Source organism: Microtus oregoni, unplaced genomic scaffold (genome assembly GCF_018167655.1).
Source record: "Microtus oregoni isolate MIOR12 unplaced genomic scaffold, Mior012 000011F_ref0000422, whole genome shotgun sequence".
In the NCBI taxonomy this organism is placed as follows: Eukaryota; Metazoa; Chordata; class Mammalia; order Rodentia; family Cricetidae; genus Microtus; species Microtus oregoni.
This window is the reverse complement of record NW_024543070.1, coordinates 52,089,507-52,116,782: the sequence shown is the minus strand read 5'-3', so window position 1 is coordinate 52,116,782 and position 27,276 is coordinate 52,089,507. Positions and strand designations below refer to the sequence as shown.

General features: G+C 45.4%; 1 non-coding gene across 1 annotated transcript; it reads left to right on the top strand.

The window, feature by feature from the left end:
- Positions 1–5,065: 5,065 nt before the first annotated feature.
- On the top strand, positions 5,066–5,172 carry LOC121453729. The gene has a single exon (XR_005975050.1). It is a non-coding gene; the product is annotated as a U6 spliceosomal RNA (small nuclear RNA).
- The last annotated feature ends 22,104 nt before the right edge of the window (positions 5,173–27,276 follow it).

Here is a 27,276-nt window from a genome sequence, read left to right as displayed (position 1 = left end):
GGCTATACAGAAACTCTTATAAAGGAAAACATTCATTGGGGCTGACTAAGTTCAGAGACTGAGTCCATTATCATCACGGAGGAAAGCATGGCAGCATGCAGGCAGACAACAACGTCACACCTCCATATAGGCCATTCCCTGCAGAACAAGCGTTTGAATCTATGAGTCTATGCGGCCATTTCTGTTCAAACCACCACATTCCACTGATTAGCCATCCTGGCTTGATTGTACCTGTTCTTTGCTGCTGAGATTTGATGCTCCTAGTTTGGGAAGGTAGGTCGATAAGCAAGTGATATCAGGAGTTAACTGCCAATAAAAACCCTCTGTGGTCAACTTTGAGCAACTAAGAGGCACCAAGAGTGGCTTTTAGGCCAAGCCCGCCTGGATTTTTTTATTAAATTTAATGACTTCCATCCTGTGGGTGATGTCCTAGAATCTTTTCTTAGGAGCTGTGTTTCTGCAGAATGTTAACTGGCAACCGATCTGAAGTTTTACAAAAGCACAACCAACAGAGCAAACAGTGAATGAAAATGAGTTTGAAACTTGCAGACTCATTTACAGACGCTCTCCCTGGCGATGGTTCTCCTTCCTCAGGATCTTTGGCTGCTGGTCCACCAGCGGGGAGGCAACAGAAGTGAGGAATAGGGTTAAGACAACTGTGGATATGACTGAGATAGCCCTTCAGTGAGACGACGTGACTTTACTCCAGAGAATAAGAAACATAAAATTGGGAGGCCCGGGGTCAAACCCTAATTTGCATTAAATGACACACTCCTAACATAAAGCTGGATCAGGGGCAGCACAGCCTATAAAAATAGCTAGAACACACTATTTAATTACCATGTAGCCCACAAGGGAAGAATGTTTGCAGGGTCATCCTTGAGCTAAATCAGGTGTCCAGGCCTACAGACATGGTCCAAACAAGGGCAGGTAGAGAGCAGGAAGCATCACTGGGGAGGAAGTCCTTCATGTTGCTTGGAGAAAGCTGCCAGGCCATGATAGTCTCCATATCTGACCAGCAGGGCCTCACAACACTTGTGTGAGGAATGTCCAGCACTTTTTAACCATAGGGAGGCACAGCTGGGTGTGTGTAAGGTTAGGAAGTGTCTGGCTGACTAAAGAGAATAGTCATAGTGGGATTAGGAGGACAGGAACACCTCTGGGGGCGGGGCTTAGTACACTGACAGTTTTAGCTGGGAGGAAATCAGCTTGGTAAAGCACTCCCCGAACTTTGAAGGCTTATGCACTCCATGAAGGACATGACTGTATTTACACACAAAAGAGCTGGCAACAGCTAATATCACTCCGCAGAACCACACAGGAGTTCTTTATACACAGTAATGTTGAGGTTTTATATCTGAAGCAAGAGTTAGTCTTGGGCCAGGTAAGATGAGAGGAACACAGCACTGACATAAATTGAATCTTAAGACTCTTTTCAATTTGGGGGAAACAGTACAATGGCAATCTCACTTTCTGATATTCAAGGGCACACCACACATTCAATAGCGAAGTATTAATTCAGTCACAGCAATCAGCGCCCAGGTGGGATGTGAAAATAGAGCAGATTACTGCTGAGGCTGCTGTACCTGCAGCAGCCCCCTCCCTCACAGAAACCCACAGGCCTCCTGCTGAGACACTGTCTGTGAAGCTCTAGCTGATGGACTACAGGTGCCAGGATTGAATGGCCATTTGTCATCCCCCCTCCCAACATACTGCCTTCTGCCTAGGGGTCAGAGACCCTGGCTGCAGGCTCCCACTGTGAATGAAATGTCCCCTCTTCCTCCAGGGTCTATAAGAAGGACCCCCTCCCCATGGGCCTGATTCTCATGAAGGTCCCACCAGACTGTCTATTTCTGACTCTGAGGCCTGAACTCTCCTCAGAGTCCTTGCCCTGCTGTTGTCTGTCTCTCTGTCCATAGGATTAATAACTCTTCTATTAGACTTCTTACCCCCAATAATCTGCCTCAGTTTACTCTTGAGCCCCACATCTGAGACCTTCCAGTCAGATCTTAACGAGCAGAACTATCTAAATGTTGGGTTTTATTGTTTGTTTGCTTTATCTGGATGGCAATGACTAGAAATGGCAGAAAATTTCACTGGCCATTTTGTACATTTAAAATCCAGATTTAATGTATACTGTATAAACAGGAGTGCTTATTGGTCACTTTACATGTATTAAGAATACACATTTTAATTGTAAGCTTAAAAAATTTGTATGAGTGTTTTGTCTACTTGTACGTATACATACCACCCTGAAGAGGCCAGAAGAGGACATCTGATCCCCTGGAACTGTAGTTACAGATGGATGTGAGGTACCATACGGGTGCTAGGAACTGAACCTGGGTCCTCTGGAAGAGCAGCCAGTGCTCTTGACATCTGAGCTAACACTGAAAACTTTTACATGTGCATAAAGTTCGGATATACATCTGTGCATAATTGCTGGTCATATATATGCAGTCATACATAAATACCTACAGGAAAACCACGTTAAAACAGCTGGTTATAAAGTGGCCATTCGAAAGACCTAAACACAAAAAGGTATGGAAGTAAACCAGGACTTTGCGAAGAGATGGTTTTCTGAGTAGCAAAAATCAGTCAAAAACATAAACAGCTTAATAAAACATAATCTGGATAACTATACAAGGTATACATATACCAACTCAGATATTAAATTATCCAATCTTGTAGCATTATTTATAAGAAAATGTATTGTCTCCTAGCGACACACTATCTTAGCATTAAAATTAATCTTTTTTTTTTTTTTTTTTTTGGTTTTTCGAGACAGGGTTTCTCTGTGGCTTTGGAGCCTGTCCTGGAACTAGCTCTGTAGACCAGGCTGGTCTCGAACTCACAGAGATCCGCCTGCCTCTGCCTCCCGAGTGCTGGGATTAAAGGCGTGCGCCACCACCGCCCGGCAAATTAATCTTATTACAACTTTACTATCTAATAATGAAATTAGCTCTTCTTAATGTCAACAAGTACATTCGTATTTTATAGGGAGCAGAGCCTAGAAACCACACAAGAATACCTAGATCAAATGAGATGTTTTAAATCTACCTGCCACAAATCAGTTTAGATATTCTCTGAGCATTTTAACAATTTAATCACCCTTTAAGTGAAAGACATAAACTATCTATCTTTTGGGTAAGATGTAACAACCTTGCCGTTTTACTACAGTACACAGTTTCAACGTTTCCCACAGTACACAGTTTCAACGTGCCCTGGTCCTGGAGGTTTATCGGGATTGCATCTTTCGAATTCCCATCAAGAAAAGAATATACGACATAAAGACCTTGGACTGCACACACACAGCCACCATGCCTTGTGTATAACAGCCTTGACACCAATCCTACACTCCTCACTTGCATATTGATAACATCCCTGAAAAAAAAAATCCCATTGCAGGATTTTCAAGAGCTATCTCATCTTGCAAATCCTGTAAGGAGAATTTTCCCCGGCAAGGACAGATTAACTTTGTCCCCATGCTGCTTTAGACACAAAATGACACAAGAAGTAATTATATTCAATGCAAAGTGTACTTTTAGATAAATCACCATGAGGCTACAGAAGCCTGGCCACTTAGAAGTCTCCCTAGGAGACAGTAAGAAAATGAGCACGCACTGTTCTCCAAGGCTACACAAATGGCAGTCGAGTTCTCTGAACACCTCTGTCTCTGCATCCCAAACGGCTCAACAGAACCCAGTGCTCAGAAAAGTCCCAAAGACAAACACATTTCAGCGTTCCTTGTCATGCTCAGATGCTTTGATAGCCAGCAGAAATCTAAATTCTAAAATTTCCTGCAAACTGACAAGGCCTGCCGAAGACGATGGAGTAGCCCAAACTATCCAACAGAACCTAGATGGCTCAGAACTCCAAGGTGCACCAACTGGGGAAACTCTGGGGGAGTCCAGGCATTCATTTCTGCTCACTAAATAAAGACAAAAGGCAGCTAATGGTGACTAGGCGTAGGTGGCCTTTGCAATAAAGTAACTGCAGCTGCTGTTCCAAGCATTCGACCTTGTCTCCCTACCTGTGGTCAACTTGTTGTGGGTGGGTGACACCCCAAATGTGTCATTTTCCTGGGGATAGTTATTGTTAGGGCAACCCTTGGATCCCTGATAGGTTAGGCTTAGCTGCCTTCCTACAATTGGCCAGTTAAAAAGACCAATTAGTCAAAAGTAGAGAGAGGAAATTTATCCAGGTGACCACAGAGAGGTTTGCTGAGCCCCGATCTGTCTTCCAGGGTCCTGACATGAGATTTAGGTCTAAGTACAGGTTGAGAGTATGCGCAGCTAAGTAGTCCTGGTCGAGATGTGGTCCCGGTGATGACCGACCCATCCTTGTATAAGCCCCCGCTCTCCTGCAAGCTGCTCTGACAAGATGTGAGATCTGCGTGCAGTCTTTCTGGGAGACAAGCTCCCTATCTGCCGTGCAGCACGGCCCGTCCTTTTTCTTCCCCACTATAAGACACCTGGGAAATCCCGATTCCTTCAGTTCCAGTGTCTGGTAGCTCTGGGGATGTGGGGGACACAAAATGTCTCCCTAGGGTATCTTCACCTGTCAGGAGAATTCAAGTACAACTTGTGGGAATTTGGTGAGCTGAGACCTAGAAGGTCAAATGGTGGCTTTCTTTATGACGTGAAGCATCCAAGTGGGCACAGGAGAAAGTTGCCTTTTGGGGGAAAGGCTTGGATATGAGCCTACTAGAGGAAATGTTGGACTTAGGTACTGTGAATATGAATCTCTACCGCGGACACGGATCTCTACCGCGGACACGGATCTCTACTGCGGACACGGATCTCTACCGCGGACATAGATCTCTACTGTGGAAGTGGATCTCTCTCCCCATTTTGTCATTCTCAGCTATGAACCCCGAGGAACTCACTGACTCTCTCAGTTCCTGACCTTGGCAGAGAACATAAAGCTTCGCCTCACAAAACTGCCCAAGGAATGAGCATGCTGTCACTAGAATCCAGCAGAGAATGACTTGAAGACATTGGAGGAAAATTCTTGTTAGTGTCCAGATAAGAAGTACTTTTTGATTATTCAAATCAGAGGAGAAAAAGTGTTTGCTTCAGCAGCACATACAATAAAACTGGAAGGATACAGAGAAGACGAGAACGGACCCTGGACAAAAATGGCATGCAAATTCACGAAGCATTTCGTATTCTTAAATGGAAAAGTTTTTTAAGAATGAAAAAAAAAGGTGGGAGAAGTTGGGGGGAAAACTGTAATCAGAATATATTGTATGAAAAGAATCTATTTTTAATTTAAAAATTTTAAAAGGCATAAAGCACAGGGGAAAAAGTTGATTTGATTAAAATCCAAACCTGCTAAGTGAAAATGATCAATGACAAAGTGTAGTGGGTAGTGACAGGTAGGGGAAGGTCCTTACGGAACACTGCCGAGCAGGACATTGGGAAGGAGTCCTATAAATCAAGTGTAGAAAGGCTGCCAACCTAAATAACAAATGGGTAGTCTCCGAAGACTGAGCTGAGCCAGAAGGCACATGCAGGGGAAACTCAGGAGGCCATATTCCCAGAGCAGTGGAAGACAAAGGGGACTTGTAAAAGGTCACGTAAAACAGTCACCCTCAGTGGCATGGGTCACTTACGGGTAGTGCCAGTCCCCCCAGACAGGCAACTGCTGGGCATCTGACCTTGCAGAAGCATTTTCTCTGCCAGGCTGTAGTGGTCTCTGCACGCCCCTGGCCATGTCACTTGTCAATGTTCTTACTGACAGGTGTATCTGTGAGAGATTCCAGCTTTCTGAGTTTGTTTCTTTGGGAGTTTTTTTTTTTTTTTTTAATTAGAGTTTCATGTACATGGCTCTACTTGAATTCTGGCAAATGTTCACAGGACGAATAGCCAAACAAAGACTCCGCAAATAACAAGAAACTCACAGGAGAAGAAACAGCAAGAGTCCCCCCTCCTAACCTCCCAAAAAAACAGTCCACAAATGCACAAAATGTTCAGCGTTCACCGTCATTACTTAGTAGAGAGTGAATGAAAGTGAGATTCTATTTCTCAATTAACACTTCACAAAACTATTCCTGCCTGGCCACACGTGGGCGCTAGGACGATGTGCAGCATCAAGAACCCTCAGACACGGAGAATGTAAAGGGGCTCGATTGCTCTGGACTTGCCAATCTCTCTGTCTCGAGTGCACCACAGGACAGTCTTGAGCAACTGTGTCAGAGAAAGGTATTGACAGGTGCTAAAGGAATTGTTGGGGACACCTTCAAACTGGAAAGCGACTCAACTGTCCATCAGCTGTGGAGGGCCCCAGTCGACAAACTCTGACATAAAGGCCAAGAGCATGTACGTTTGTCACATGGGGACTGGCGCCAGGATCCCCAGTACTGGAGGATGCAGGTCCCTCATATAAGATGGTATAGGGCTTGCATAGAGCCGCCTACCTCCACCTATAGACTCCAAGTCGTCTCTGGATTGCTTAGTGCAATGCAAATGCTGTGGGAGCTCTTCCTGCTGCATTGTTCAGGAGACAATGGGAAGGAAAGAAGTCTGTGATCAGCAAAGATGGCTTTCCTCCCTGAGTTTCTTGGTCTTGATTAAGACCCCAGATGTGGAACTCAGAGGCACGGAGGAACAGGTATGTTCAGGCGTTGAGGGTCTTACAGGCACTATTGGAATTAGTCACTTCCACTGTTAGGCAAGGAAACTGCCATAGAGAAAATAAAAAAGATTTCTCGGCAGGCATCTTCGTTACAGTGACATTGTCCTTGAACCCTATGTGACCATCCCTAGCACACCACCATGATGCCCAGGGAAAACAGAGTGGCCTGGAAGTCTACCTACTTCCTTAGGATCTTTGAGATGATTGTCCAAAATGCTTCATTGTGGGAGCAGACGATGTGAACTCCAAGCAGATCAGTAGATCAGCATGTCTCTGGGAAGGAAGGTTATGGTACTGATGAGAAAGAAGCCCAGGACGTGCACAGCTATGGGGGCATCTGCAAACTTCCCAGCTCTGGAGAAACTGCTGCCTCATAGCTGGGGGAATGTGGGCTTTGTGTTCATCAATGAGGACCTCACCGAGATCAGGGACACACTGTTGGGCAGCAAAGTGCAGGCTTCTCTCCGTGCTGGTGCCATCACCCCATGTGAGGTCACTGTGCCAGCAAGAACTCTGGTCTGGGGTGGGAGCAGACCTCTTTCTTCCAGGCCTTTAGGCCTCTCCTCTAAAATCTCCAGGGGCACTGCTGAAACTCTGAGCGCTGTGAGCTGGTAAAGAGAGACAAAGCAAGAGCCCACGAAGCCACACTGTCCGCTTATACCGAGCTTCTTCTCTGGGCTGATCATCCAGCCGATGGCAGCATCTACAGCCCGGAAGTGATTATACGACAGAACAGACTCTGAGCTCTGGATTCCTGGAGGGCGTCTGAAATGTTGCCGGTGTGTATCTGCAATTATTGTGCCAACTACTGTGCCACGCTCTGTCATTGGTGGGTGCAAGCAGGTCCTGTCTGTGTGTGGAGACTGAGGACACCTTCCCACTTGCTGAAAAGGTCAGGGCCTTCTTGACTGATCCATTTGTACTCTTAGCTGCTGCCCCCATGGCTGTCGCCACCACTGCTGTTCCTGTAGCTCCTGCAGCCCAGCCAAGACTGAAGGCAAGGAGGCATCAGAGAGGTCATGTGAGGACATGGGATTTGGTCTCTGAGTAATCCCCTCAAAGCAACCAACTCAGCCAGTTCAACTTGAGAAGCATGGGGATAATAGCTTACTCCTCAGGAGAAGGGGAGGGGAGGAGCCATGACTGTGTTCTAATGAAGCTTAACTTTTAAAAATAGTATAATAACATCTATTGAAAATGTTACAGGACAATGGGTGAATGGGAAGCACATATTTTAGAGCTAAGGGAGTTGAAAACAAGATGATACAGACCCTCGCTAAGCTACATTGTTCTAGAGCATCATCCCCATGAAACCATGAAGACAAGCATCGGGACCGCCCCTCTCTTTAGCAGCATCCAGAGAGCTACGCTATCAAGGGCAGCAGAAGCCATCTGAATCATTGGCCTCTGTTTGATCTGCTAGTTTGGGAGTTGGTACTCAAGATGCTCCATGGAATATTGTTCACCAAACTGCCTATCTGTACCATATACAGTGTGCACATCTCTGAATACAGACGGATTTTCACACATGAAAGCTTGTATAAAGACATAAGCCTCTCAGCTGTTGACTCTCACGTTCCACATGTTCTCTCGTGCCCCTGAGAGGTGTTTGAGGACCGGGAAAGCCAGAAGAAGAAGGATGGGGAGCTGTGCCTAAGGGGAAGGAGTGGCCTGGGGTCACATCACACTTTCAGCTCACAGCTTTGTCTGATTTCAGAGAGAAGCTAAGATTAGGCTTTAGTCTGGTGTCTCAGCCAGAAGCTATTGGTTAGTGGCAGCCATTTATGCCTCCTTGGACTCCTCTGACACCAACCTGGGGGACTTAAAGGGTTGTTTACCAGTTACAAAGGTCAGATCTTCCCAATATTAGCAATGACTCATAGAAGATGCTACATGTTTGCACAGGTATTCCTGCAAAGGCTGAACATGTGCACATTCATGTTTCTGCAAGTACAGCTCCGTGCACACAGCATTCCCAACAGGCCTGACATTTATCTGCAAGACTACGGCGTTGACACTCTTTTGAAGAGCCCAAGACAAGTCTTAACCTTTGTAGCAGCATTTCTGCATCCCAGATTATGTCCTCCTGATGTTATCAGAGATGTGAAGTAAGTTTCCCCAGAAAATGAGTCATTGATAAGTGATCAGCCCCTAGTGACAACCTGGAAACCTCTGGAGGTTCAAAAAATAGCAAATGATTAAATACAACAATCCCAGACACACAATGAAATGTCTTAGGGTCATTAGAATTCTATTTAGGGAGGCTGGTAATTACACGGGGAGAGCGGTAATCACCCAAAGGGGAAGAGGCTACAGAATGAAAATTACAGGCTGATTCCAGCAGCAGTGAAGCCTGGCACGGGAAAGTGGGATGGAAAGAAACGGTAAAGGAGCTACAGTTTGGGGCAAGAATGAAATATGGATGCTTCCCTTGAATGCAGATAAGTGGGTCATTTTTTTTCCCTGTGTGATGAAGAAAAAAAATGTGATATTGAACTCCAGAGACTGGAGAGTCAATAGGGACATAGGCACAGAGAGGACAAGCCTGGGAAGTCACGGAGTGTGGGGACCTTTGAATAGCTGACCCATCCAATGCCTACTAACACCCCAGAAGCCCATGGTCTGTGCCTTCCCGCCGACCACTCTGCCCTACTCCGTTCTGCAGTTCGAAGGGATGTGTTTCACGCTGACAAATCCAGGCTCTTTTCTGCAAGTGCCATGACTGCTTTCTTCTCCTCTCCATAAGCTTGGTGAACCAATGATTCACTTATAACTGAGTCTTTTGTGCACAGAAGGAATTATCAGAGCTGCTCTGTTACTATGTGTGGAGCTGTAATGCTGGACCGAGGACTGCCCAAGTTCTTCAGCCCTTGGAGGGAAACCTTTCTTGTGCTCCTCAGATAAGGGATGAGGCAGAGAAATGCGTGCATGTTGAGGTCACCCAGGAAGCAAATTCCAACACAAAACTTGACCTTCTGAGGACTGGACACTCTGGTCTCACCACCAAACCCCTCCTGGACAACTCCTTTGCCTCAGTTCCCACTCTCACTTGCCCTAGCACAGAGGCTTCCACCAGAGAAGGCACAGACAAGCTGCTGCAACCACCACTGCTCAAAGAAGAGTTGTATGCAGATTGCAAATAAATAATCATAAATGGACTCACCAAGTCTCCTCCTAGGCAGCTCTCCCCTTGCCTTGTCAATGCTTTTGCTTCTGGTGAATTCTGCTTTGCATCCAGAGACACTTGCAACTGTAGGTGGAGTTTTTCTGTCCTGGGAACCACTCCCAAATAACCGACACAGAGACTCAATATTAATTATAAATGCTCGGCCAATAGCTCAGGCTTCTTACTAGCTAACTCATACATTTTAAATTAACCCATATTTCTTATCTATGCTCTGCCACATGGTGGTACCTTTTTTCCTTTTTAAATTTTTTTTTTTAGCATGGCATGTTTATCTTCTGCTTCCTCTGTGTCTGGCTCGAGACTCCTCAGACTCCACCCTTCTTCCCAGCATCCTCCTAGTCTGGCTCTCCCACTCAATCTCTTCCTGTTCAGCTATTGGCCAGTCAGCTTCTTTATCAAACCAATAACAGTGACATATAATCACACAACATAAAAGAATATTCTAGAGTATTTCTCACCATGAGTGGAGAACCTGGCTGGGGTGGAGAACCTGGCCCACAGAGAGCAATTTAAGAATTTAAGACAAGTACTACAGCTCTTCCCATCTAGAGGAGAATAAGAAGGAACATCAACAAGCTAGAGCCAGTGCAGCCATCTTGTGGCATGAGGTCTGAAAATGTTGTTAACACTGAGCAAGCAGAGAAAGAGAAAGAAGACTAGGACAAACCATGGAAGTAGAGGTCACTCCCCATCCACGTGGATGTAGATGCGATGTTCTCTGCTGAAAATGCCTCAAGCCCTCAGCATCTGTTAATGTCTAAACTCTACCAATCGGTATTCAAGACCTCTCTGGTGCTTCCATTGCTGAGGAAGGCAGGGCAGGAACTCAAGGCTAGAACCTGGAGGTAGGAACTGAAGCAGAGGCCATGGAAGAACACTGCTTACTGGCTTGTTTCTCATGGTTTGCTCAGTTTGTTTTCGCATACAACTCAAGGCTACATGCTCAGTGCTGGTACCATCTACAATGGGCTGTATCTTAGTGCTTTGCTACTGGGAAGGGACACCATGACCAAGACAACTCTTACAACAGAAAACTAATTGGGGACTTGCTTGCAGTTTTGGAGGTTTAGTCCATGGCCCGCATGGCAGCAAGCATGGCACTGGAGCATTAGCTGAGAGCTACATCCTGATCTATTGGCCAAGAGAGAGACTCTAGGCTTGGCATTAGGTTTTGAGTATTCAAAACCCAACCCTAGTGACACATTTTCTCCAACAAGGCTACCCTTCCTAATCCTTCTAATCCCTTCAAATAGTGACACTTGGTAACTAAGCCTCAAATATATGAGCCTTTGGGGATTTTTCTCATTCAAACCACCATAGGCTGGGTCCTCCCACATTAATCATTAATCAAGAAGATGTCACACAGGCTTGCCTACTATCTTATGGAGGTATTTTCTCAAATGAGGTTACCTTCTTAATGTCTCACCATGGGGCTAAAACTCCAACATGATTTTTAGAGAAGACAAGCTATATTCAAAGCATAACAGCCAGGTAGAAAGAGAATTAAAAGGGGGTGGGGGCAGGTGATAAAGTGTTTAACCAGAAGGGTAAATGAGAATGTCTTTTGCTGAGATGGGAAAGAGGCTGGGGACAGGAAAATAGAAATAGATATCCATGTTTTGGATGTGCACACAGGACCTTACTGGGGAATGAGCATGGACCCAGTTTTCCCAGTCGGGGTTGGGAGAGGAGAAGCATCCCCCATTGTTTCACTTTGGGGTTCTGGACTACGAAGCTAGCTTCAACTACTGAGTTGCCCATAGACCTTAATAAGAGAAAATGTCTGAAGTATTTTAAATTTGATTACAAGGGTGGTGGGGATGAAGGGGAGGAGAGACAAAGTTGTCCTGAGTACCAAAAAGAAAGAAAGAAAGAAAGAAAGAAAGAAAGAAAAAAAGAAAGAAAGAAAAAAAGGCCACATGATGGGAGCTAAAACACTGACTCAGCTCCAAGAAGCCCTAACTCAGCAGGGACATACAAGCTGACCTTCCTCCCCAGCCCGCCACAGAGTGCTCATTGCCCTCACCCCTCTCTTCTGCCAGTGCAGGAGAAACACGGGTCTTCCCTCTAGTAGTTCTGGCTGTCGTGGGACCTTCTCCAGCCTTCCATCTTTTTAGCCCTGTTACTGGACTTGGCCAAAACTTGACTTGGTACCCATTTTTTTTTTAAGACATTAGTAACAGCTCCATAAATCCTTCCGCTTCAAGGATCTCAAGAGTTTGTGTTTAGCAACCCTGGATGGGACTTAAGGCTGAGATTCCAGAAGGAAAGCACCAGATGAGGCCTGTTGGGCTCGGCTGCCTGCTGTTCTTAGAAGACACACAGGGGTTTGTAGGGGTGAAGGTTTGAGGCGTGGCTCCACCTGGACTATTTGGGGTAAAGGGAGGATGGGGCAAGGAGGTCTGGAAGGATAACTTGAGGAAGGTGGGAGGTGAGAACGACAGCTGACTGATTTCCCCGGAGAGTCACGCTCGGAACCAGCTGCAAGTCCAACTCGGGCACCAACTCAAAGGTCACCATCTGTCCCAGCTTCTCTTTCTGTTGCTGGAAGGAAATACCTGACAAGAGCAACTTACGATCAGGACGGCTGATTTGGACTTACAGTTCCAAAACGATACAACTCACCGTGGTGGTAAAGACATGGCAGCAAGAAGGGAAGGCGGGACAGCATGGGCAGGAAGGCGGGGTCACGTGGCCTCCACATACAGGACCAGGAGATAAGACCTCAAAGTCGGCCCCCAGTGACCCACTACCTCTAGTGAGGCTCCACCTCCTAAAGGTTCGATAATTTTCCCAAACAGAGCCACCAGCCGGGGACCAAGCCCAGGGAGCCTGTGGGGGACATTTCATATTCAAACAGTGTTCCCGTGAAGACCGAGCATCTGTTGAATGGCAGCTCTGATTCAACGTGTCCAACACAGAAGAGGGTGTGAGTGGGGGACCCTTAAGCAGGGCTCCGAGGAAGACAAGTAATTGGTAAATGTGATACCTCACAGAGGAACAAATGAGTTTAACTGCTCCCCTGTGTCCTTGTTCTCTGACTTGTAAGCGCTTGTGGAGTTGCCTACCCACCGCTCCTCCCCAGCCCCCACTCCCAACCCCGATTCTGAGCACTTCGATGCCAGAAGCTCACTCCTATCCAACAGTGAAACCCCAGTTGCTCCCATGAGGTCTGGCACATGAATGGAATTCAGTACAATTTTTTTTTTGTTTCATTGAATATGGGCCATCCATCAAAAGTGACGCAGGTCACAACCATGACTGTTTTCTTAATGTGTCCCTGCCTTCATTTTAAAGTCCGGGGTGAGCTGAGTGACAAATCACAGAGATTTTTTGCAAATGCCTTTCAAGTCACACAGCCAAATCAGTTCTGCAAATTATATGTAATCATCAAGGGAATCAATAAGAATTGCAAGTGCATTAAAGAGTTTAGCAGGTTCATTATGCATTTAGCACACCCAGTCCAATCTGCAGGAAGTGCCGAGCAAAACAGGCTTGAGCCTGTCAACACTACCTCTAATTGACTGCAATGTCCTTGGCCTGGCCAAGGCTGCACAGCCTTCAGAGGAGAAGACTGGTCTAGAGTTAGGGCCACCTCTGGGCAGGGACCAGACAGTCAGGGGAGTCCTGTAGCAAAGAGAGCATCCTTTTCCTTGGCTCCTCAGCTGCCTGGGTCTCTGTAAAGGAACCTTGTCGGTTCAGGAAGCATCGACGGAACACCTGTGTGGCACCAAGTCCTGTGCCAGGTGCCAGGGCAGGACCAAAGCAGAACAGGTCACACAGCCTTGTGGCGGGAAATCTGAGACAGGTTCCCTAGCCAATTGAGAGAAGTGTTTTGGCCCAAGAGGCAGGGTTTTCATTTGGGATGGCAGGCCTTTTGGAGAGAGGCATGAGCGACCATGGGTGTAAGCAGCTGCTTATGACTCAGCTTATGTTCCCCTTTTGTCCTGTAATATTTGTGTACAGATTTTGCTTGATAATAAATGGTGAAAAAATTGATCACAACCTAGTGGGGGCAGAAACCCAGGAGAGTAAAACTTATCCCAAGTGGGGGCTCTAAACCGCTCTGTCAGAGAGGAAGTGTTGCTGGAAGTTTTGGGGTGTCCCTTTGTGGCCATCACATGTTATCAGGAAATCAGTCTCCACTTGGGGTTCTTAGTCTCACTAACAAAAGATTTAACAATAAACTCAAAAGGAATCTTAAGAGCAATTTATTAGAATTTAGAAGAAAAACTCCAGGCACACAAGCTTTAAATCTCAGAAGCTTCCCAGAGGATGCGAATGGGGAAAGAGCCATTCTGTTTGAGTTAGGCCGGAATGGAGGTCAACCGCTTGGTGAACAGGCAAGCACCCATGTGGTGGGGAGGGAAGCCTAGCAGAAATGTGAAGCCCAAAGTGTTAGGGGGTACGCACAGAAAGGAGATGAAAGGAAGAAAAGGAACCTTGTGCTTTTCTGAGGGATTCAGGAAATCAGGCAGGCTAGGATATTGTATGACTTTTCTATAAGCAACTGTATTCTGGGGAGGAATTCTGGAAAGGACTGCCTTAATAAAGGGGTAGTTGTTCTGTCTATCTCTTTAGCATGAATTAAGACAATCCTGCCTTCCTGAGGGTAGTCCCTTGGCCAACTGGATTAACTCTCAAGTGCGGAGACGGTGCCATGTCTCTATCTACAAGCAGATTTTACTCTTTTGACTAGCAGGCAACAGCATTCCCTTAATGGGCCTTCGATGTTATTGCAACAGGAGGGAAAGAGAACATCGGTGCAAGGCCCCAGTGAATAACTAAGAGTTGGTAAGAATAACATCTTACAGGAACACAAGCACAGGACACAGATAACATCTGCCAGGGACAAGGCGGCAGAGCATCTGGCTCAGTTAGGAGGTGAGCATCTAGCTGGGACACAGGTACGCCTCCTGCAGACCAGCCTGGGCCTCTGCTTCACATGCAAGTACCACGGGAGGGGAACGATTGTCCTTGAAGGTGCTGGAGGCACTGCATATGTGTCCCCTGGTCCACATCCCTTGTGAATCTCCCTGTACCCCAGCCCCCCCAATCTCCTCTGACTACATATCTTTCCACCTCCAATTTCTCAATTAGGCTGGTAAGTGGCACCAACCTGGGAAATCAGCTTTGGAAACTCAGAAAGACTACCTTCTACTGAGTGAGCCCAGATAACACCAGGCAAAGAGTGACTCACAGCATTGGGAGGTTATAGCACAGGAACCTGCCCTATATGTATGGTACTCATGACAGACATAGCTAATCAAATCCAGCATTCTTCCCTGCTGATGCGCAGGAATCTGCCCTCTTTAGGCATGGCATGACAGGCATAGCTAATCAAGCCCAGCATCCTTCCCTGCTGATGCACAGGAATCTGCCCTCTTTAGGCATGGCTTCAACGTCAGGCATAGCTAATCAAGCCCAGCATCCTTCCCTACTGATTTCTTAACAAGCTCTCCAGGCAGCCAATTAAAAAGTACAAGCCACTTAGGGAGATGCCAAAGCACCTGATGACACTGGCTGCTGTAAGGGTCAAACAGTTATAAGGGGAGAAAGACAGCTTCCCAATTCAAGTACGGGAAGACAAAGGCCCCTCGAGCAGCTGACTGCACTGACCGTGCAAGGACCGCACCTACTTAGCGTCTCACGCAGGATCCACTTGGTGGTGGAGCAGTTTGCAGTCACTTTTTCAGCAACAGAGAACCAGCTCAACTAGCTTCTGAAGAACCCCCCCCCCCACACACACACACACAGAGAGAGAGAGAGAGAGAGAGAGAGAGAGAGAGAGTGTGTGTGTGTGTCAGGGACCACATTAGGTCTGGAGAACCGGCTCTGAGACCTGACAGGTCCAGGGTCTGCAGGACATCATCTAGATTTTTGCTTGATCTCTCCTCTGTCCAACCTGTTGCCCCCCCCCCCCCACTGGTTTCCTTCACCGGCAGAGCTTCCCTGTTTGTGGACAAGCTGGCCACCCATCTGCACCCGCACAGCTTAGTGAACGAGAGAGCTTCATAGTGAGCCTCTAACACAGTAGTTCTCAGCCTGTGGGTTGCAACCCCCAAGGGGTCACATGTAAGGCATCCTGCATATCAGATATTTACATTAAGATCATAACAGTTGCAAAATTATAGTTATGAAGTAGCAATTAAAAATATTATATTTGGGGGTCACCACAATATGAGAAACTGAATTAAAGGATTGCAGCATTAGGAAGGTTGAGAACCATTGCTGTAAGCCCATGCGTGGGCCTGGTTTAACCAGGTCTTATCTGAGGACTCCTGATCAGATCTCCGTTGCTGGCGATGCACAGTGGGGCAGGACTGCCTCTGAAAAACAAGAAGCAATGGCAGAAGGGGGAAGGAGCTAAAGTGAGGACTGACAATGCTCAGATGAAGTTGATGTGCCATGAACTCCCACCACCTACTTTGTGGAGGAGAAATGCAAGGCAGAGCAAAGCAGCTGTTGATTGGCAATAGAGCTTATCTGAAGTATATTTGACATGTGACAGACAGGTGGATCCAAGTCTCAAGACTCCGTAAAGCTTACATTGATTTTTTTAAGTTTATAAAAATATAAAAATGTTTGATGTATTAGCATTACCACTGTTCGTCCTCTGTACTGAAATCTACACTGTAGGAAAAGCAATGGACTCATGCTTTTGAGTCATAGCACAGGCTTGGGGACCCAAAAATGATTCTGGGCTAGAAGAATGAATGCTTTCCTATACATCCTGAGGGCTGAGTATATAGATCGGACAGAGATATTTAGAGCCTGATGAGAGGCACTTTTAAGTCTATACTTAGAGGACAACAAAAGGAAATTTACACTTGTGAGCTTATGACTATGAAACAGTAGTCAGTGTTTGCCAGAGCTGGAGTAATAGCTTATCAGAACTCCACTGATTAACGTTAGAACTCTGAACTGTTGAAGTCTTAGTATAACAATAGAGTAGCAAAAAGGAAAGAAATTTTGAGAAGGTTCTCATTTTGTACTTTTCCATCTGATTACATGCATTCAATTATTTCTTAGACCCTCACAATTCACATAAACTTCAAACCTTTACTTTCCATCCTCTCGTTTACCAGGAGACACAGGTGGTTGATTACTGAGAGCAGTCATTGCAAAGCAAGGTCCTTTAAATAAAGGAATAGTTTAAAAAAAAAAATTATACTGCAACCTATTTTGTGAGTGAAGTCTGTTTGCAAGGTAAATTGTATGAACCTGCATTTTTCAGCTAGAGACCTGGTAGCTCTAGAAAAGTAAGGTCAGGTTTTTACATATGAAATGAACTGACCAGTCCAGGAGCGGGGGTGGGGGCAGGCTTTCATGTTGCCAAGCTCAGAGAGAGCTTCCAGGCCATGGTAGTCTGTAACCTTTAACCAGCAGCGCCTCCAAGCCTGAGAGAACTTGAAAATCGAGGGTGCCAATTTTGGGTCATTGATTGAGGCCAAGCCATTTGCAGTAAAGATAATGAGGCTTAGTAAAATCTCTGAGTCCAAAAAGGAAATTGAGTCTGAGGAGAAAGGGAGACAGGATTGCAGAAAGGAACTCCACCAGAGCTCCAGAGGGAGCTGAGAGACAGAGAACAAGGTTGCAAATAGGACTTCTGCATGAGAGAGAATTCCAATATCACAGAGGAGAATATAGAGAAACTTCAGAACTGCCGCTCCTAGGGCAGCGGTTCTCAACCTTCCTGATGCTGTGACCCTTGATACAGTTCCTCATGTTGTGGTGACCCCCCCAACCATAAAGTTATTTTCTTTTTTATTGTTTTATTGAGCTATACATTTTTTTCTGCTCCCCTCCCTTCCTCCCCACTCCTTTTCTACCCTCTCCCATGACCCCCACACTCCCAATTTACTCAGGAAATCTTGTCTTTTTTCTCCTTCTTATGTAGATCCATGTATGTCTCTCTTAGGGTCCTCTTTGTTGTCTAGGTTGTCTGCAGTTGCAGAACTGTAGGTTGGCTTTTTCTTTGTTTTATGTCTAGACTCCACTTATGAGTGAGTACATATGATATTTGTCTTTCTGGGTCTGGGTTACCTCGCTCAATATGGTTTTTTTTATAGATTCCTCCAATTGCTTGCAAATTTCAAGATGTCATTGTTTTTTATCTCTGTGTAGTACTCCATGGTGTAAATGTACCACATTTTCCATATCCGGTCTTCAGTTGAGGAGCATCTAAGTTGTTTCCAGGTTCTTGCTATCACAAATAATGCTGCTATGAGTACATGACTCAGCACATGTCGTCGTAGTATGATTGAGCATCCTTTGGGTCTATACCTAACAGCGGTATTGCTGAGTCTTGAGGTAGATTGTTTCCTACTTTTCTGAGAAATTGCCATACTGATTTATTTCCAAAGCAGCTCAACATCCTTAGCCCTCAGAGAAATGCAAATCAAAACAACTCTGAGATTCCATCTTACACCTGTCAGAATGGCCAAGATCAAAAACAGACACACACACACACACACACACACACACAGAGAGAGAGAGAGAGAGAGAGAGAGAGAGAGAGAGAGAGAGAGAGATATGAGGGAGAGAAGCGAGGACAAGTGGACCAAGAGAGGAGCCACAGACCAAGAAGTCAAGAGCAGAGCCAAATACCAAGTGAGTACATGCCAGAATAGACGGATTATATAGGAAAGAGAGGCTCAGGGAAGGGGAGGAAAGTCCAGCCCCTGGGCTGGAGAGGTTTTGGATAGGGATTGGGGTGAGAGGTGCTGGGAGGAGCCACAGATACTGGTTGAGTTTTCTCCAGGTTTCTTTTGGGACCTGATACTCCTGTATCTCCTTTTCCAGTGCTGGGATTTCAAGAATGCTCTGCCATGTTCAGATTTTTTTTAAGTGAGTACTAGGGATCTAAACTTAAGTGGATGCATCCAAACAAAATTTATGGCAAGCTGTTGTATGGAGTGTGGGGTCCCTTGTTCCAGCTGCCCCACTAGCTTACACAGAAGCTGTATTCATTCAAACACTGCCTGGCCATTAGCTCTAGCTTCTTATTGGCTAACTCCCACATCTTGATTCAAGCCATTTCTAATAATCTGTGTAGAACCATGAAGTCGTGGCTTACCAGGAAAGATTCAGCATGTCTGACATGGCATCTCCATGGCGGCTCTCTCTGCCTTCTTTCTCCCAATTCAGTTCTCTTTTCCCTGCCTATCTAAGTTCTGCCCTATCAAAAGGCCAAGGCAGTTTCTTTATTCAACCAATGAAAGCAACACAAATACAGAAGGACCCCCTACACCAGTAAGCATTTTGATGGAGCCATCTCTCCAGGTTCTTGTGGTGGTAAATCTTGGCTGCCAACTTGACTGGATCAAGAAGCAGCTAATGTGAGAGGCAAAGTTACAGTTAAGTTTTAATTACTGTGCCTGAGAGATCCATGAAACAAAAGTGCCTCTGGCCTGCAAGCCCCTTGCCCAAGGAGAGACAGTTCCTGAAATGCTGGAGGCTGTTGTTTATGGGAGACCACAAGTCCCAGGTTTTCACTCCCTGAACAAGTTTGTTTGATTCATCTGTACCAGATATCTTGATCACAAGTGGGCAGAAGGTTTATAAGCAGGAAATACATCAGGATGTATGCTTGCCCCTGATTGGATATATGCAGGAGGCATATAAGCAGGAAATTTATTAGAATGTATGCTTGCCCCTGATTGGACCCGATGGGAACCTCTTAGCTGCTGTAAACTGTGACTTGGAGTCATTTTTCTGGTAAACCAGAGATGGACCTGACCACAGATCATCCGCCTGGCCAGTATTTAATCAAAACTTACTTCAAATTTGGCTTTAAATTGTGGTAGTGGTCTTATTCTCAACCAGTGGGATTAACATTTTCTGGAGGCCCCAGTGGGATCCAAATCACTCACCCAAATCCTAAGGCTGGACCTTCATTCAGGAACTCAGGAGCTGAGGGCACATTTCAGGAAGCCTGTGCCTTGAGACAGTCCAAGGCTCTGCGGTTGCTTTCAGTTCACAAACTATAGGAGTGAACTGCCGTGCTGAGAAAAACAGCCAGTATCTACAGAGGCCTCCTGGTAAATCACAGTCTGGCTCTGTTTTGTGGGATCCCTATCTGGGAAATGAAGTGGGTTAGAAAGGACCCAAATATTCTCCACCTGGGGCATAGAGTAGGACATTGCCTGCCCACCTAGTTCTGGTCTCCTGCTTGGAAAGCTTTGTGCATTTGCCATGGAAAGTTTTGTCTGTCTGTGTTCTCTGGTGTGTCTTTAAGTATTGTTTAGACAAGGAGCTGGTAGAAAAATAGGCCAGATATTCTTGCTGTCTATGGGCCAGTTGTCACTCACCACTGCTGCCAAAACTGCTTTTATAAACTAGGGCTCAGAATTTATCTCTGAGGTGTCTGGTTGCTGGATCCGGATTAGCAGGTGTTAAGATGTCTTTTTGGTGAGGATAGCATTGTTTTCTGATGTTCTGTTTTATTGGAAAGCTGGCTCTAGAGTTGGTGAAATTACCTGAGAGAGTGAGAAGGAAACACGGAACAAACCCACTTAGGAGTTTATTAAAGGGGGCATGCACAGGCCTGGGACGTCAGTGTGGAGAAAGAGAGAGGAAGATGGTACACTCAGTTTTTAAAAGCTGCCTAGCACAAGCACACAGGGGGGTTGATGTGGCTAGCGCATGCACGCAAGGGCTTAGCTGAGTCATACATAGATCATATGGACCCTTTAACATCCCCAGGGGCCATTAGGCACTTCTGCCTGAGAGCTTGACTGCACCTGCATGACCCCTAGAATCCAGAAACCAGCTGACAGCCATCTTTGCTAGGTTTGGAAAGGGTGGATGTCATGTGACTTCACCATCATCTTCACTGAAGGTGACTACGTGCACTGGGCCTACCAAGGAGGCAGCAACAGATCTTCAAGATATTTTGGATTAGGATGGACTTTTTGTGATAAATCCTGCCCAATCCTGAAAACACGGTTTATAAGAGATAGGTTTTAAAATACAATGCTTGTTTAATAATTAAAGCTGTACCTCTATGCATTTATATGCAAGAATATACTTTATGCTAGCAGCCAAACTTTGAAAAATGGGAATCGTTTTTAAATTTTATTTAAAACTAATGGTATTGGTTTTAAGATATAAAGGGGTCATAGGGGACAGCTGAGGTTTGCAAATGAGAGGCAGGGCTAAAGTTCCGAGAGAGAGAGAGAGAGAGAGAGAGAGAGAGAGAGAGAGAGAGAAAGAGAGAGGGGGGGGGAGATTGCAATGAAGGATCCTAGCAGTTTTGGAAATGCTGGTGCCATGTGAGAGTCACCAGAAGCACCAGCCACAATGAACTGGAGCAGGCTGGGATCTGTAAGGCAGGCTATGTCTATGCTGCCAAGAGTGGGGTCTAAGATATGATCTAAGACCCTTGGGGAAAACCCAAAGAATTGTGAATGAATCCTAGACAGTGAGCTTTGAGTTGTTCACACTTTTGGAGTTTGGTTTTGCCTTATGCAGATTTTGGTTGTGTCCTGTATCTTCCCTCTCGAAGTAAAAGATGTAATGAATTAAGTAAAACTGCTGCAGATTCCCCGAGGAGAGACAGACAGATGGGCATGCCACAAGACCAAACCGCAGGTCTCCGAAGGCAGCTGGTCTGCAGCAGGAAGCCATGTAGCGGGTGAGAGACAGACACAGAGATAGGCATGCCATACAGAGGGAGGTTGGATATTTATTTAGTGGGTTTTGGAAGGGAAGGGGAGAAGGGGCAAGGGTAGAAGGGGGAAGAGCAGAGAGAAACAGAGAGAGAGGGTGGAAGGGGAGAAGTGGGGAGAAGGGAGAGACAGAAGCTGCCTTTTCTAGAGGGAGACAGAAAAGGAAGGAACTCAGGCTGGAAGCTGAAGATCAGCTTGCTTCAGTGGACTCGGGGGTGGGGGAGGGGAAGTGAGCAAGGTTTGACTCTTAAAGGGACAGAGCAGAACATTACAAAAGATGGTTCTTTATTTTTCATTATTTCGGTTAAGAAATTTTAAATTTCGTTAAGAGGAAATTTTGGTGTTTTGCAGAATTTAAATAAAGTAACTGAATGTTTTTAAAGTAGCAGCTTTAAAAATATTTAAATGTATAAGTCTATGGGACATTTTAAGTTTGTAAATGTTTTATATTATTAATATTTGAATTTAAGAATAAGTAAAAGATTAAAAATTAAGGCCACAGCTATGAGCACTAAATTCTAAACACCAGAAACTGGGATGTTCCTATCTTATAATTCAGCAGAACAATGACCTAAGCAAGTAGTCTGGCAAAGGGCTTGGAGCAGCTTCTCAACCTCTGGGGGTTGAAAGATCTCATTATAGGGGTAGCCTAGGGCCACCTGCATGTCATATGTTTACAGTGAAATTCATAACAGTAGCAAAATTGGAGTTGTAAAATAGCGATGAGAATGATTCTGTGATTGGGGTCATCACAACATGGAGAATTGGTTGGAGGTCTGAGCATTAAAAAGGTTGGGAACCACTGGCTTAGAGAATGTCTCTCCCTACCTTCGGGCTATTCATGCCTGTGAACACCTGTGCAGCCTCTTTATCTTTTCTAATTTTGTTACGCTTAAGCTATTTTGATAAACTGAGTCATATAAGAGACTGTTATATTCTGTAATGGCACACTATAAAAGGATCATGAAACTTCCCAGTCTCTCTGTGCATTGCATTTATGAATTAAAAGTTTTATTTAGATACTAAAAGGAGCCTCAATTGAGAAATTGTCATTTTTTATTTATTCATTTTAAAAAAAAATTTCCAAGACGGAGTTTCTCTGTAGCTTTGAAGCCTGTCCCAGAACTAGCTCTTGTAGACCAGGCTGACCTTGAACTCACAGAGATCTGCCTGCCTCTGCCTCCTCCCGAGTGCTGGGATTAAAGGCATGCGTCCACTACCCAGCTGAGAAAGTGTTATTTTTTAAGGCTCAAACTTAACAGAGATAAAGCTATAAAGTCCTTTTCCAAGGTTGGACATTTAGACAAGCCCGCATTTCCTCAGGAGCTTTAAGTTCCTGCTTGCTAAAAAGGGAATCTTCTCTTTACCTCTGATAAAAGGTGGCCCTTCCATTGACAGTGCAGCCTATTGGCTTGTCAAGAGCCATGCTAGCCTCTAGGCTCCCTTAGTCCTTGTCAGAAGCCCTATCCTAGCAAGTCCTAGTCTTATAAAATGTAATAACGTATTGTAAATTGTTAACAATAATTAAGGTACACAAGTTAATGGACAGTCACCTTTTAAATGCTCAAATTCTTTAATGTTTTTAAAGTTCAGAGCTTTGCTTGTAATCAGTCTAAGGATGAATGTGATGATTATAGCGAAAGCATTATTCAGCCTCAGAGGTTAAGCCTAGGTTTGTTTAGCTCAGATATGCTTACTAGATAATGGTCCTTAATTGTCAGAGACCTGATGAATATGGTATTTAAAATGCTTAATGGAAAAACCTCACTATGACAGAGATGCCCAGTTCCTAGCCATGACCCCAAGGTCTCCATGACGACGTGGCACCATGACTCCTCCACCTGGATTGTAGTCATGCTAACAACTGGGAAAGGCTGCCCCAATGCTGGGGCAGCCCAAATTGTTGTCAAACAGGACACTGGAGAGTTGATTGCTCCACTTTGCCTAGACAAAGTCAGGTCATTTCCACCATGTTCCTTCTCCACAGGAAAGCCTCTCTCCTTTTGGGCCTGGTGGCCAAAGACTGATGCTGTCCTATTACTTCTGTCCCCAAGACCCTGGAGACCACAGGAGCCTCAGATGATCATCTAGGTATTGGACTATGGACTAGACTCTGTCATTTTAATTGGTACATGGGACATTTGGATTATACTTCCTGCTATAATTTATTCTTCTCAGATCTCTGATGATATTGATTGCTAGACTAACTATAGCTTTGTCAGCTTAGTAACATCAGGCAACCAGGTTCTTCCCCAAGGCTGCAATCACCTTGTTAGCTCATTTCATGTGTGAAAATTAGGCCTTGCTTTTTCTGGAGCTATGCAGTCTCCTGTTGAGAAAAAGTAGACAGGTTTGCCTTGCTAATAGGCTTCTTATTAAAAGATAAAGAAGTTTCACGTATGACTTTTCACTAAGGGAACATGATTTGCAATGATTGCTCTCAGTAATAACTACTTGTGTCTCTGGTAAATGGTTAGATGGAAAGAGAAAAGGTTAAAGTCTATGTAAGTTTTGGGGATCTAAGAAAATGTTTCAAGACCTATGAAGGCCTGAGGATGTGAAAACTTAAGTAAGTTCTGGGGTCTCAGTGATTTCAGATGTATAAATACAGGCTGTAAAGGTATAAGTCAGTGGTTTAAGGTCTGTGAAAAGCCGGACCTTCTAGATAGGAACTCTGATGTCAGCTGTCACACGGCCTTTGGCCCCTCTGTGTCTGGTAATTGCTGTTGGCTCTTGCGCCATTGATCCCTTAACTAAACGATAATTCCTATTTGGGTACCATTAAGCTGATGGCTATTAGATCCCAATATAAACAAGTACCCATCACAGAGTCAAGGATTTTACCCAGGATACAGCTCAAGAGGGGAATGTGAGAGCCAAAGTTACATTTCAAGATTTACTTATCATGCCTAAGAGATCATGAAACAAAAATGCCTCTGATCTGCAAGCTCCTTGCCCAAGGACAGATAGTTCCGGAAATGGTGGAGGCTGTTGTTTATGGGAGATAACAAGCCAAATGTTTTCACTCCCCTAAACAAGTTTGTTTGACCCATCTGCACCAGATGGGTTTGATCACACATGGCGGGCAGGGGGGTGGTGTTCACAGGTAGAAAGGAGGTTCACAGGCAGGAATGCATCAGGATGTATGCTTGCCCCTAATTGGACCTGATGGGAAATAAATCACTTCAAACCATGACTCAGGGCCATTTGGGGTGGGGAGCAGGGGAACCAGAGATAGACCTGGCCAGTATTTAAAGTTTGCTTAAAATTTGGCTTTAAATTGTGGTAGTGGCCTTATTCTCAATGGGTGAGATTAACACTGGGAAGTGCTTTTTGGATCTGTGAGGATCTTTCAGGAGAGGAGCAATGAAGGTGAGAAGCACACCCACATGCGGTGTTGGCAGCGCCAGCCCTTGTTCTGCAGACCTTGCGGAATAAGGAGAAGAGCAACTGCACTGAGTGCTCTCTGCCTGCTTCCTGACCATCAGGAAGTAAGCTGTAGCGCTCTGCCACACCCTTCCCACCATGGTGGACTGACCCCTGTGGTACAAGATAAACTAAATCTTCCCTAAGTTGTTTCTCCCATGACTGTGTCACAACAGTGAAACTGCCCACTGTGCGGCTGAAGCTGCTCAGCCCTCTGCACCCGTTGTCTCGTCGCTGAGTGTGAGCTGTGGCTTCCCACTGCTGCCCAGTGTTAAGTAGCACAGACAGACAGAAGGCAGAGAGAGAAAAGAGTCTGACCTTCAGCAGACAGGACCACATTTATCAGTACACACAGAGGGGCAGTTCTCTCCTGAGGGAAACTGAGGAGTCTGCAGAAGCTGGCTTTCACTCTTTATGGGAATGGAGTAAGGGACTTAGGGATGAGGACGTTGTCCCCATGTATCCCATGCTCTCCCCTGCAGCCTCTCCTCCTGAAGCTGTTTGCCCAAGGCAGACATTTCTTTCTACGATGACAGAGAAAGGGCATCTGTAGTCTTCTGGCAAACCTGGTTAACCACCTAGCATCTCAAGGGAGGATCATACCCTAAATAACCTGCCAGGGAAAAGATCCAAATCCAATCTATAAATCCTATAGCATATATGTTGCTCCTGTGCTATGGTAGTCTAGAATTCCTAACTCAAAACATCCTGGGCTGGGAGACATCTGCACTTACATTCTGAGCTCCATGACGGCTAAGACCATTGTTTCTTTTGTTAATAGATTTTTCTCAAATGCCTGAAGCAGTGCCTACCAAATTAGTTATTTTTTAAAAATTACCACCTCTATTGTTGACTTGTTCAATGTCGGGCACCAGGAATGCCATCTCATTTTGAGTCTCAACAAACCTGAGGGTAAACGCAAAAACATAAACAAGCCATTATGGTGTGTGTGTGTGTGTGTGTGTGTGTGTGTGTGTGAGAGAGAGGGAGAGAGAGAGAGAGAGAGAGAGAGAGAGAGGCAGAGAGAGAGAGAGAGAGAGAGAGAGAGAGAGAGATTTTTTCAAAGACAGAGAGTGAGCTCTAGGTCAGAAGCCTTCCCCAAGTCTATTTAAAGTGCTGAGTGGAAACGCTGCTGCCTCTAAGATAGGTTGGGTCCCAGATGCCCAGGGCCCTAATTGCCCAGCTGGTGAGGCTGAAGCTTGTCTAAGTCAGTAGCAAAGGACCTTAAACCAGCAGCAAGACTAGCTGGGGACGTTTCACAAGAATAATTTTGAGCATCGCCTCTTACCCTTTGAGCCAGTGGCTCTGGGATGCAACCAAGACTTGGCTTTTCTAACATGTTCTTGTGTGGAGTTGCTGTGTCCAGCCTGGGGGCCTACATCAGCTGATTTCCTCATCAGCGACTACCTGACAAGAAGCATCTCAGAGGAGGAAGGGCTTGCTTTGGGTGGCAGCTTCACAGCAGGAAAGATGCAGTACCATGTAAGGTGGTGGAGCCATTCCTATCTGTGGCTGCAGGAGCTTGAGACAGCTTGCTCCTATCTCAGAGGTCAACCAGGAAACAAAATCAGCCGGAACCAGGGCCAGAGTATACCCCATAACGTCCATACTCACTAACCCACTCCCTCCCTAGAAACCCCATATCCTAAAAGTTCAGCAACCATCTAAAACATCATAAGCAGTTGGAGACCATGTGTTCAGATACATGGGCATAGAGAGGACATCTCACATTCCGGCCATGTGAGGGCTTGACTCCGAGAACCATTGGAGTAGATCTGAATGTCACATTTCCAAAGTCTAATTACAGCTTACCTTGAGCGGCCTTCAGCCCCTGTATTAACCATCGCCTGCCCGCCTCTGTGTCAGACCTAACACCCTATGTATGGCCAATAGATAAAACCTTTTGGAATGTATTAACAAAGCCATAGTTTCCACCAAGCAAAGGCCCAAGAGTCATCCGACAACACCTGAGGTCTACAGAGATTTCCCACCTGGCTGTACCCACCTACTTAATGTTCACAGCAATGTATTTAAAATTGCCTTGATTCATAATTTTCATTGTTCTGTTACTATAAAAGCTTCTTCTTCAAACTGATTCCACACCAGAGCATGGAACCTAAATCTGGGTCTAGGGCCATGACCGCTTCTCTTTGGCTTCTCAATGAACTTTCCCTCTCCCCCTTGAGGTGAGAGCTGTGTTCCTGCAGAGACACCTTATTTTATTTCAAATTATATTGCAAACTGTTTTTTTCTCTTCTAAATTCTGCAAACAGATGCCTCCTGCCCTTGTGTTTAGCGTCAGTTCTCCAAATTATCATCTGAACGTGCAAACCTGAACTATTACACCAGTTAACA